Source organism: Alosa pseudoharengus, unplaced genomic scaffold (assembly GCF_046254945.1).
Source record: "Alosa pseudoharengus isolate Yale_2024_CS ecotype anadromous, Long Island Sound unplaced genomic scaffold, YU_APseudo_1.1 YU_APseudo_1.1_scf_20, whole genome shotgun sequence".
NCBI classification, from domain to species: Eukaryota; Metazoa; Chordata; class Actinopteri; order Clupeiformes; family Clupeidae; genus Alosa; species Alosa pseudoharengus.
Genome location: NW_027468664.1, coordinates 19,194,037 through 19,207,176, shown reverse-complemented (window position 1 = coordinate 19,207,176; position 13,140 = coordinate 19,194,037). Strand labels below are relative to the sequence as shown.

General features: G+C 37.4%; 1 long non-coding RNA gene across 2 annotated transcripts; it reads right to left on the bottom strand.

Moving 5' to 3' along the window:
• Positions 1-5,927: 5,927 nt before the first annotated feature.
• LOC143136658 (uncharacterized) lies at positions 5,928-9,941 on the bottom strand. 2 transcript variants are annotated; one of them, XR_012989382.1, is made up of 5 exons: positions 9,300-9,941; positions 8,391-8,468; positions 8,167-8,310; positions 7,849-7,925; positions 5,928-7,073 (listed from the first exon to the last, which is right to left on the bottom strand). It is a non-coding gene; the product is annotated as an uncharacterized LOC143136658 (long non-coding RNA). The 2 variants fall into 2 exon arrangements; XR_012989381.1 differs by lacking the exon at positions 9,300-9,941 and having other exon boundaries at positions 5,929-7,073; positions 8,391-8,581.
• Between the last annotated feature and the right edge of the window lie 3,199 nt (positions 9,942-13,140).

The window sequence follows — 13,140 nt, the reverse complement described above, 5'->3', positions numbered from 1 at the left end:
CTTTGGTCCAATCCATCATTATCTCAATTAAGAAGTATTTGAATTCTGACAAAAGAAAACAGTAACGAAATGCTGAATCAGCACAAATACAGGCTATTTACAGTTTTTCTCAGTCGCTTTGGTGCTTTTTGCAGATCAGAATGAAAATTCTCATAACTATTAGTTCAACCTCCACAACATTTAGTCATTTGTGCACATCATAGTAGCAAATTCTCCTTCCTCTGAACAAATTGCAAATGCTTTTGGACATGTATCAGTTGCTTTCATACAATTCTCTGCTGTTTTTTAACATTATCATTTGCTTATGTCATGTCAATCAAAATGAACTATACTTATGGATACTGAATAGTCGTTCCCTATAAAACGAATAGTCTTCATTTCATTGCTTGAGTCGTTACATACAAAATTGTTGAACTAGTTATCAAATTCTGTCACAATGCTGTAGAATTGCAAAGAGCATACAGTAAAAATGTACGTATTCAGTGTCTTGTACTCACTTACTCCCCTAACTACAGCAATGTGTAACTTTACTGTAGTTTTCAAATGGCTGTACAAGTACTGTATAGTGCTGTCTTGAGCATGTTCAGGTAGTGTCACCGAGTTCTGCCCTTTTTTGCATTGGAAAACACTGAGAGAACTGTCATAATGAAAATATGACAAAGCCATTTGACATCGTTTGTTCATAAACGATGGTGTCGAGACTTCTCATTTTGATGACACTGACAGTTTCATTGACATGAATACGTGCTTTTGAGGAATGGACTATCCATTTTGAGCAAGTGACATGCTTTTGCAGGTCATCCACTAGGTTTTGCAGTTTGCACTAATTGTTTTGAGAAATGCACTAACTGCTGTGCAAATGTTAATAGTGATGTGAGAATAGCACCAAAGCGACTGAGAAAAACTGTAAGACTAAGAATGACCATTCATTTTCTAGCGTAACATAATTTCCTGCTCAAATAAGAAAGAATTAGGGCATTTGTAACTTTGCACTAATTTCCTGTAAATCCATTATACAATCAGTTAAATGGCATTATTTTAATTAATGTGAGTTTCCTTAAATTACAGTAGTAATCATGGGCTTGATGTCATTTTGTGAACATACCATTATTTTGGCACACAAAGGACCGATTCAGACCGCAGTTTCTCTGGATCCAACCATTAATACCACTCTCAAATTCAACACACTGATGTCTACCTCCTGGTGGTGGATCAATCCACTCCATTCCATTGGCTTCCAAGGTCCACGACCAGTTATATTTAATATGATATAGCCCAATCCAGCCTTCTCTAATGGGGCTTCCTGCAGCTTGGGGGAGGAATTTAAATTCTTCATCATCATTCACTAAGGCCAAGTCTGAGTAGTTTGACTGGCAGTAAGACTTTGCATTAACCCAGGCCAGGATTGACATAGTGATACTCACGAATGACTCAGTAGCATGACATTTAAGATTTTGCTGATTTGGACACATTCTCATGATTTTTCTCAGATGTACCCGTAAGATAATTTGTTAGGCTACATAAATAGCACAAGGGGCATTTTATGAATAATATATATTAAATAAATAATATTTGATGTTACATTTCATCATTATAGCATATAGCAGAAGTTATGTTCCCACAGAGCGAGTTTGTAATTCAGAAGATAATTTTTAAAAGTGTCTGCCTCAGAAAAGTTGAAAAATTAAAGCACTGACACCCCACTCTACCTGTCAGAAGAAATAGAAGATGAAAATCCATGCATGCGTCGTAATGAAATAATCCGTGTGACTGTCTAATCCACAACTTCAGTAGATCAGTTGATAACAAGCATCATTGTGGGCAAAAAGTCTATTTACTGCTAGTGCAGGGGTCACATTTTCTTCAATCTATGACATTGTACAGAGAATATAGGAAAAATTATTGCAAAATAATACTGATAATATATAGAGCTGAGCATATACAAATATCGCATCTAAAAGGGTATGCAGTGTTTATTAATTTTTCATTGTACGTCTGTTATATACCTATATACCTATATACCTATATACACAATATACCTAAAGTTTGGGACAAATAAGTGAGAAATTCAGGAAACAAGCCTAAATAAAAGCCAGTAGAATTTATATAAATTGTTGACAGATTGTGGGATTGAGGTAAATTAAAGAAAAATAAGAATTAAATATTTAAATCATGCTTGATAAAAGGTGCCATCTGCAAATCTAATCCAGTTAATCTAATTCACTTTTTCTAAAATAAAAAGGATAATTCCGCTATTTGTGTATAAGTAGTAGGCTCAAATATTGAGCGGAAGTTTATATGCGGTTGTGAGGTATCTGAAAAAATAGTTCCACAATAGTAAATAACACGGCAGGAAATCATACATTGCGCCGATATATTTGTTTTAAATAATCAACGAACACTACTAACCACTCGGTGAGTTGCACAGCTTTGAAAACGAACGTTAAGGGTTGTTTTAAGGACATGTTTGTGCATGCTGATAGGCAGCCACTCTGAAGCAGTAAAGCGATTCAAAACGTGTCAGAAAAGTCGAGACAGGACCAAACGTCAAAATGTCGGTGTCCACCACTCTAGTTCATCCAAAACAAACCAGAAAAGGGAATCAAAATGCTAAATACCTGAATTATTCTTTAAGCAAACTGCTCCTGATGGTCCTATATGTCCTTTCTGTGTGTGCACTCAAAAAAGGGTCATTGTAACCCTCTTTAAATGAGGGACTTAAAATGTCGTTATGACATTATGAAATATTTTAATGTGTGGGTGATGAATAGGCCAGGAAAGTCAGACATGATCAGGGTCAACTGCAGGTGAAGTCAGGTGAACCCTCAAGAATCAACACGCAAAAAAATGGTAATCTTTGGAAGAATAATACTTCAATTATCAACCGGAGAGAATAATACTCTTTTCTGATTGGTTGGCGGGGTGGCTTTTAATTCTGAATAACAGGACACCTATGAAGTAGATCTGGTAAAAAAAGTTTAATTGCTGTTCCATATCAATGCTTATGAATGGTAACTATAACAACCATAGTAGGACGATGGTTGAGCCTGGAGGCAGGCTTCGCAACAATGGAATCAACTGTAAACAAGCTAGCTGTCCATGCTATCGCTGTTATAGGGCCAACGAAAGTTGTAGCCTACAACAAGCTAAACTAGTGGGCTTCTTTTTAAAGAGAACCGCGTGTTTCCTTTGGGTGCTATAAAGGCATGGCTTTACAGTGGCAACTGGGTGATAAGCGGGATAACGGCCTTCGAGGTGTGTCCTGTTATATGGAATTAATGGACTCGGGCGGAGGCAACTCTCCGCTGCGCGTCGGGGAGTTCTTTGCCCCCTCGCCCTCGTCCATTAATTCCATATAACAGGACACCTCGGCGGCCTTTATCCCTTACTTAATGCACAACAAGTTGTAGAGTTAAAGAAATAAATGAGAAGAAATGAATAACCAGGGTAAGTGAAATTAGAACTAAATGTATAGCAGTCCTGCACATACTCTCCACAAACATAAATCATGCTTGTCAATTTGTCTCCATCTCCTACTCCATCCCATACTCTTGCATGTGTGTGTGTGTGTGTGTGTGTGTTCGCTTGTGAATTTGTGTGTAAAAATAAATTAATTTATTGTATGGGCCCCCAAGAACGGAATTTCACAAAACTTGGCATGCATTCAGAGAGCGTCATAATGATCATACACTTCAGATTTTGTGCAGATATCTGCGATTACAACTCATGTTTACACCTTATTTTTGCATTTTCATTTTTAACTAGATGGCGCTATATCACAAATGAGATGGGTTGAGATGGCCCTTTGAGACCATACAAAAAAACTTGGTCATCCTAGGCCCTACGGTTCTCAAGATATTCACAGAAAACTGTGTCCGCCCGACCGTCATCAATGGTCAATGGTTCCGTGTCATACTTGTGGTGGGGCTACATGCCCACCAAGTTTCATGCAGCCTGGTCTTTCAGTGTCCCGGGAATCGTTGACATTGTGGCACATTGTCACTCTAAATTGTCCTCTATTATCTAAAGCATAACAATTAAGGCTAATAAGACATTAGTAGACTACCATATTGTATTACAACCAATAGAATCTCAGAGATCTATGGTTACAGTAACCAAGCTTACAAAGCTTAAAAATAATAATAAAATGAAACATTCAGCATTTGAATAATGGGTCTTAGAAAAGTAAAGTTATCACCGAAATGTATGCGATAGCTGTTTAGAATCAAAGATTTTGTGAATCAACGGACACTGCAAAAACAGAACACAACTTTATTGTATCACAAGGCGAATTATGGCTCACAGCCAAGTCAAATGCAGTGGATGGTGGCAAGGCCATAAAGACACTGTTTACAGAGAGGATGCAAAACACCCTCCTCAGCAAATCAAATCATTCAGTGTGGTCCTTGGACACTTGTTGTATTGCAGCCCTTTCATCTTTGGAGCAGTGGAACTACAGGGAAGAAGACAAAAAGGTGAGTGCAATTCTCAGGAAGTCTCATTTCTGTTTTCTGATGGAAATTTGACAAGTGATTTGTGTGATTCCTGATCTTGTTGCTGAAAGGTGTACTTTTTTAAAATTTGAGTTAATTGTAAATGAAGATGCTTGCCTTACAAACGATTTTTATACAGCTTGTGATATATTTCACTTTGTGCAAAAAAGGGGGGGGGGGACTACTGGTTTTTTAGCAAGGCACCCAACCCCTCACTGCTCCCCGAGTGCCGCTGTAACAGGCTGCGTCGGGATTAGTGTGTGCTTCACCTCACTGTGTGCTCACTGTGTGCTGAGTGTGTTTCACTAATTCACGGATTGGGATAAAGGCCTACCCGTTATTGTGATAAATGTGTGTATTTTTATAAAATATAAACACATAAATAAGCGACAACTTGAGCTTCATTGTAACTATACTTAATATTTATTTAATATTAATATTAATATTTAGTTTGGGAAAAATACATATCTTAAAACAATGCTACATATAGACCAGAATTTAAGAAAACCAAAATAGGTCTAAATATAGCCATAAGATTTCAAGAGATGCTAAATTCCTAGTGCTATAGATAGGGGATTTCACACAGCGCCCAATCAGCAACCAAGCCTACAGTCGTACTGTATGAAAAGGGTTGTGCACCCATGCTAAAGTTGACTGAAAAGATAAGTCCAACCTTTAATGACACCAATTTTCTTTGTGAATGAATAATGTATCGTAAATACATTATTCAGAGATTGGCATAGGATCATCTCTCAATGCGAATCAAACCAGCTATTAAGCTAACTGAAATACAACCATGCCAAATCTCTAGGTATAGTGATATGTGATGATGTGGGGCTATTTTTAATTCCAAAGGCCAAGGGAACATTATCAGGGTGCATAGTGTCCATGGATCCATGAAATAACTGGCCTTTAAAAATAAAGATATGCTGCATGCCTCTATGGGAATTTAACATATAGGGGTGCCCATACTTATGCACAGTAAAATTGACAGAGTTGTTTTCGACTCTAATAGAGTCGATTCTGACTCTGTCATAGAGACCCATTGGTCCCACCCCACAGAGAGTGAATTTGACTCTTCTCCTAGAGCACATTTTTCAGAGTTAAATTTACTCTATAGAGAGTTGGAAAATCACCAAGATAAACTCCACAGGGAGTAAAGAAAAATCTACTCTATAAGCCAACAACTCTTTCCAGAGTCATCTTTACTCTTAATGGGGTAATCTTTATCTCTATTCAGAGTTTATTCCCAGCTACTCTTGCTAGAGTCACCATTTTGCTTGTCTTTATTTACCCTTTATCAAGTTCTACAAAATCTGAAGGACATACAGACAAATGATTGAAAAAATATTTATTACAAAATATTAAGTTAATGTATCAATATACAATATAATAAAAAGTTTAAAAAGTTTCAATTTTTTTTTTCTTTTGTAAATGCATGTACAACACATTTGGCATCAAATGGAACACATAATATCAAGTTGTTGTTAGTGATACATTAGCTTACATACCAATTTTACTCACTCTACAGTCTGTACTGAAACATTCTAGCATCACCAACATGTTTAAGTCCACACATTCTAACAGTGAAGCTACACCAGGCGCGTAACTGAAGCGTTACGTTCGCATAGCGTCTGCTGCAACAATTAGCTGCCACTATAATCAATGGAGGTAGCTACAACAGACGTGATCGCGGCGCGTACGTTCGAAAAAAATAGACCATTTAAAATGAATGTTACACGTCGCGAACGGAACGCTTCAGTTATGCGCCTGGTGCAGCTCATACCTAAGGCATGATCCAATGGATGGGGCCTAGAAGAGATTTTCAAGATGACTTAAAGTATGATTCATTTCCTCAACACTTTGCTTATCACTCAAAAAACTGAATAGTTTCCTTAACCTGTATCTCATGTACAGCAGAATGCATAACAGGAACCACTGTATCAAAATCTACCGCCAAATCATTACTTCTGTGTTCACTACAGTTATTTTCCAAAACATGAACATTATTAACGCTATACTCATGTAACCTTTCCAAATGTTTTCTAAAAGCCAGAAAATGTCCCTGAAACACCCAGTCTCACCACACTTTAACCTGAGTGTTCTACCAGGACACCGCCCATGTGGTGATTCTGCTACCTGGATCCTTTTTTGTAGTTCGATGCTGGAGGAAGAAAGACCTTTACTCTGTTTAATAGTCTTCTCTTTGAACATAGTTGACCACCTCTCAAGAAGGTTCGCTGAAATCTCACCAAACAGTAACACAGTCTTGCTCTATCTGATCCATTACATCCACGAATCGAGAGAATGTTGCAAGCATATGAGGTGATTGAGGGTCATGGACCATTTTTTCTGACGATAATCAAACGTTCACCTTCAGCCGCACAACTTCTTCATCAGAAGAATGCTTCATTAGAGATACCGCCTCTCTCAGCTGTTCTTCATTCAGGACTGGCTCGGGCACATCTTCAGAAGCTGGTCCTCCATTATGTTCACTGTGTGCTGGACTTTGTGGTTCCTGAGGCTTTCAATACGTCAGGCCAGGTACCCTGAACCGCTGGCTGGATCATAGAAATGTTCCTATAAAACAGTGTAAAGTAGGGTGAGTTCCAGCATTAAGGGGAAATCCAGCGATTTTCCAAATAGATCTCCATTTCTTGGGTCACTGAGTATGTAAAACGAAAACAATCGGTTTTACATAGCTCGAGTTGCTACAGCCAGCAGCCAAAGCGACTGTGCAGCTACAGCGCTACACTCTGGGGTCATGAACATTGGGGCTCAGGAACATGCCCCTAGAGTGTAGCGCAGTAGCTTCCTGGCTGCAGCATCTCGAGCTAAGTGAATCCGATTGTTTTTTTGTTTTGTTTTTTTTCCCCCTGTACCGACAGTTCTCGGTGACCTTGAGAAATGGAGATCAATGTGAAATTCAGTGCACTGTAAACAATGTATTTGATCTTAAACAGATTCATTACAATTTGTATGCAGAAATACTTATGAAATGGTTTAATTTCAAGTTCAATCATTTAAAAGAGACAAAAAATACTGTTCATCTGGTGGTGGAGATGCTGGGATTTAAAGTCAAAAGTCAAGCACAGCATGACAAATCCACACACTCACATCTGTGCAAAATTATCTTTTTATATAGCTTTCGGTCATAGGCTTTTTTCAGGATTCCTGAAGAGGGTCTATGACCGAAATCTAGAATAAAAAGATCATTTTGCACAGATCTGAGTGTGGAATTTTTTTGAAAAAAGAAAAAAATACCTCAGTGTGGGTTTCAGTTTAGGTTACCTTTGTGTTAATGGGCAGCATAAAGATTTTACCAATATTTAACTAGGGAAAAAATGCCACTTACTTGCTCTACCCCATCATCTCCCTTGGGCTTATTTGGAGACAAGGCAGTGGTGTCATCTGAATCACATAATGCATCTACTACAAAGCAGAGGACAGAATAAATCAGTAATATAGTCATGTCCAGTACCTGTGATGGCTGTATGTCATGTAGTCTTTGATGGCTGAGATTTGTAAACACTAAATAGGCTCAAAGACGGACATAATCAACATCCACAAACCCCACAGAATGGCATTCCATCAAAACAATGTGTTGCAACTGCTTTTGATATATTCACAAAACTTGTACCAAGTTTTAACTACATTCCATATTACAACTCACCATCATCTTCTGCAGGCTTCAGCTTTAATACACCACAATTTGGATCCTTCACCACATCTTCAGACACATAGTTGTCAATCTTCTGTACCAAACTCATCATACATTTTAGCCCAGCTTGGTGTTTGGCTTCAAATTTCATGAACACTAAAATAAAAATTAACAGAACATTACAAAAAAAAACTGACAATAGACTTAAACAATGCAACAATTGAATAAATCAATACCTTGGTTAAAGAAATCCTCTAGAGTGGCATCAGTTTCCACCATTTTAATGTATCTGGTCTGGTATTTTCACCAACATCCTGAGAAAACATAAAATCAAACATTCAGACAAAATCAACACTACTTTTAAAACACTTTCTTAAAACAAACCAGGTAACAACTATCTCAGTGACACTGACTAAACTAGTAAATGTGGCACATGCACCTGTTGGCACTTTGCACTGAACATGTGTCTTCTTTGCTATCAATGATGCACATTCAGCAATCAGCACATGTCCTTGATAGTAAATTAATGCAGCTAGTTCTGAAATAACCAACTAGTGAAGGCCAAATTCATGCTTATGGATGCCTGTTTTACGTGAAACAAGCTTTTTGGTAGAGCATGAACTTTAAGCCCTAAAATTTGCCCTATTAATGACCGTTAATGTTAAGTAGCTAACAACAGTAACTGTTACCTCATTAAGCTAACCGTAGCCTTTATTTGATATCTGATTTGCATTATGCTAAGCTGCCAATGAGAGCTAACGTTACGTTGGCTGATAGGCTAACCAAGTCAATGTTGACCATTAAAGACGATTATACTGGTATCATATTTGGTTGAGTAAATATTAACATGATAAAAAAAACGTATAGCATTGTACAATACAGGAGCACGAATTGACATGTACCTCATGTTACACAGAGGTAACGTTAACGTTCATGTTAACTTTCAACCTTCGTTAGCAGTTAACTTAACGTTAACGTTAGCCCCTGAAGGTCAACACATTTCAGAATGATATCTTGACCATACATTTACATTAAGTTACACTCCTCTTTCGCGTCACCGCTTATCGTTTATCATTTTCGAGGCATACTACAGAACATGTGAAATAAATCTCTTGTAAGTGTATTTTATATGAACATCTACTCACCTTCAACTGCAGTTCAGAGAGATTGTAACCAGGCTCCGTCGCGTCGCTGCATTCTCTCAAATGGAAGGAAGTGGGTGATAGGCTACTAACGTTCGTCTCTGACCTGAGATGCCCGAGGGCACGTTCCGCCAGTTAGTAATTTGCCTGAGCCCTTACACACTTGCATGTAACAAACATACAATAATAATAATAATAATATTATAATGTTTGTTCGCTTTGACTATTCTTTGTGAACAGCTATAGGCTTGATAACAGAAACTCCGTTTATAGCCTGGTTTATGGGTGATAGCTTAGCAGTATTTGCCTATTTTACTGTAGCACATGCTAGCCTACAAACTTGCAAGTATTTTTTTAGTAGCCTAGTCCAGAAAAAAAATCTTAACGCTACCGAATGACTTTGGAATAAACCAGAAGAAAACACTTTCTTTTATGAATAATATTCAAATAATAATTAGGCAAACATCTCCCAAGAAATTTCTAAAATGGCGTCCAAATGAGAAAATGGGGTGGATGATTAACTCTTGTGATTTTAACTCTGTTGTTTAACTAATATGCTAGAGTACATTTTACTCCAACTGTAGTAAATGTAACTCTATTAGAGTCAATAACAGTCTACTCTGTCATTTTAACTCTTGGAATTTTACTGTGTGCACCCTGTATTTTGAGGAAGAACATGTATTTATTGATGATACATTATTAATTCACAAAGAAAACTGGTGTCCTTAAAGGTTGGATTTTTACTCATTTTTTTTAATTAAGGCAATAAGTTCAATTTCCAAAAGATTGTTTTTTTTTCATTATTTTTAGTCAACTTTAGCATGGGTGCCCAAACTTTTTCATATGACAGCATTAACCTTCAAAACCAAAAAAACTAACAAATCACAAATCACTAACAAAAACATCAACATTCTGTTTCACTGGGGTTATCAAGCAGGCACCTTCCTTCATAGGCGTTTCATTGAATTAGGCCCACAACACCTCCAGAAGGCTCAATAGTGGTATCTGGCGATCCAGACCCCCCACCACCACAACAACAAATACCAACAAACCCTTCAGCCACTCCTCTTCGTTGCTCTGGCCGTTTATGATCCAATCAGCAACATGTGCTGTACATACAAAACCCAAACCCTTGATGGGGGGAATATTTAATATCTAAGTAAACACACTTTAACTCATTGAATGCCAAGCTGTTTTCGGAAGCTTTGTCCTAGAGTGCCAGCAATCTAGACCATTGTTGATGATTTTTGTACAGCCACAGCATATTCTGTGTTATAGCTATGAACACATACAATGGCTCGTTTAAAAGGTGAGACTTTAAGCTCTCAGTAGGTGCAAACCGTGTATTTCTACACACCTCTGTTCCTGAGAAATCCCAAGCTAAACAGTGGCTAGTTTTCATCAAAATCGCTATTTTCTAGAATTTCTAGTCAAGTCAAGTCAAGTCAAGTTTATTTATATAGCGCATTTCATACACAGAGGTCATTCAATGTGCTTTACATAAACAAAACCAAACAATAAAAACAAATAAAAGCATAGAAGGGCAATATAGTCAAAGAATAGTTAAAAGGTAAAGATCATAATAAAAAGAAAACATAAAACAAGGTAAAATCATTTAAAAATAAAGAATAATTAGTAAGCAAAACAAAGGCAAAAGTAGTAAAAAAAAAAAAGTAATAAAAGACAAAGTAGAATAATTATCAAGGCAGATTCAGAATTTGTAACTCGGCACAGTTAGCAGAAAGCATCTGAGAACAGTTTGGTCTTAAGTCTAGATTTAAAACTGGCTACAGTTGGGGCCTTTTTGATGTCATCCGAAAGTAGGTTCCACAGCTGAGCCGCATAGCAGCTAAAAGCTGCTTCACCATGTTTAGTTCTAACTATAGGTTTTACTAGCAGGTTTTTCACCTGGGACCTGAGAGGACGAGAAGGTGTGTACTGCTGAAGCATGTCTGACAAGTATTTAGGTCCTGCTCCATTTACTGATTTATAAACAAGCAATAGTGCTTTAAAGTCAATTCTGTGACTTACTGGAAGCCAGTGCAAGGACTTAAGAATTGGAGTAATGTGGTCAGTTCTTTTAGTTTTTGTTAGAATCCTAGCTGCTGCATTTTGTATCACCTGAAGCTGTTTAATAGTCTTTTTAGGAAGGCCTGTGAACAGTCCATTGCAGTAATCAACCCTGCTGGAGATAAATGCATGAATGAGTTTTTCTAAGTCATATTTTGACATCAGCCCTCTGAGTTTGGCAATATTTTTGAGGTGGTAAAAAGCTGATTTAGTTATCGCTTTCATGTGGCTGTTGAAATTTAGATCACTGTCAATTAATACACCAATATTTTTAACAGTATCCTTTGCCTTCAACCCTTTTGTGCCAAGGAGAGTGGCAACCCTAAGTCTTTCCTCATTTTTACCAAATATAATTACTTCAGTTTTTTCTTTGTTCAGCTGAAGAAAATTTTGAGACATCCAGGTGTTGATTTGTTCTATACACTGACACATAGATTCAAGAGGACCATAGTCGTTTGGTGATAGAGCTAAGTAAATTTGTGTGTCATCTGCATAGCTATGATATGAAATCAAATTATTTTGAATGATTTGTCCAAGTGGGAGCATATAGAGGTTGAATAATAGTGGCCCCAAGATTGACCCCTGGGGAACACCACAGGTCAAGGACGTTGGTGTTGAGGTACAGTTTCCGATGGCAACAAAGAAGCTCCTTTCTTGTAGATATGATTTTAGCCAGCTGATAACTATGCCTGTAAATCCAACCCAGTGTTCTAGTCTGTGTAGTAAAATATTGTGATCAACAGTGTCAAAAGCTGCACTAAGGTCCAGTAGCACTAGGACTGATGTTTTACCTGAATCTGTGTTTAGGCGTATGTCATTGGAAACTTTAATGAGAGCTGTTTCAGTGCTGTGATTTGCCCGAAAACCAGACTGAAAGTAATCAAAATACCCATTTGATGTTAGGAAGGTGGTTAATTGATTAAAGACTACTTTTTCAATAATTTTGCCAATAAAAGGTAGATTGGATATGGGCCTGTAATTGTTTAGCATGGAGGCATCCAGGTTATTCTTCTTGAGAAGTGGCTTTACAACAGCTGTTTTCAGTGACTTAGGAAAAGTGCCAGACAGCAGTGATACATTTACAATTTGAAGGACATCCGCCGCTATGAGGTGAAAAACAGTTTTGAAGAAATTGGTAGGCAGAGTGTCTAAGACACATGTGGAAGAGCTGAGATTCTGTACCGTTTTTTCAAGTGTTTCGTAGTCTATCAAGCTGAACTCTGACATCAAGTTTAGTTTCCCTCTGTTTGTTGCTGGAAGTTCAGGTTGTTGAATTTGTAATTGAGCAGATATGTTGAGTCTGATTTTGTCAATTTTACCTTTAAAAAAAGATGAAAACTCATTGCATTTATTAGTTGAGAGAAGTTCAGGCGCTAATTGTGAGGGGGGATTTGTTAACTTATCAACAGTTGAAAATAGAATACGAGTGTTATTTGAACTTCTATTGATAATGTTAGAAAAGAAAGACTGTCTTGCTTTGCATATTTCAGAGTTATATGTGCGGAGCATCTCTTTATGGATTTCATAGTGGATCTGAAGTTTGTATTTACGCCATTTTCTTTCAGTCTTCCTACACTCTCTTTTTAGAAGTTTAACTGCTGGATTTTGCCTCCATGGTGCTTTCTGTTTGTCCTTAACTTTCTTGAATTGTAATGGAGCAATGTCATCCATAATGTTTGCCATTTTTGCATTAAAGTGATCAAATAAGTCTTCAGAGTCTGACAGTTGACTTGACTTTAGTGAAAGTGCTTGCTCAAAGAGAGCACTTGTCTGA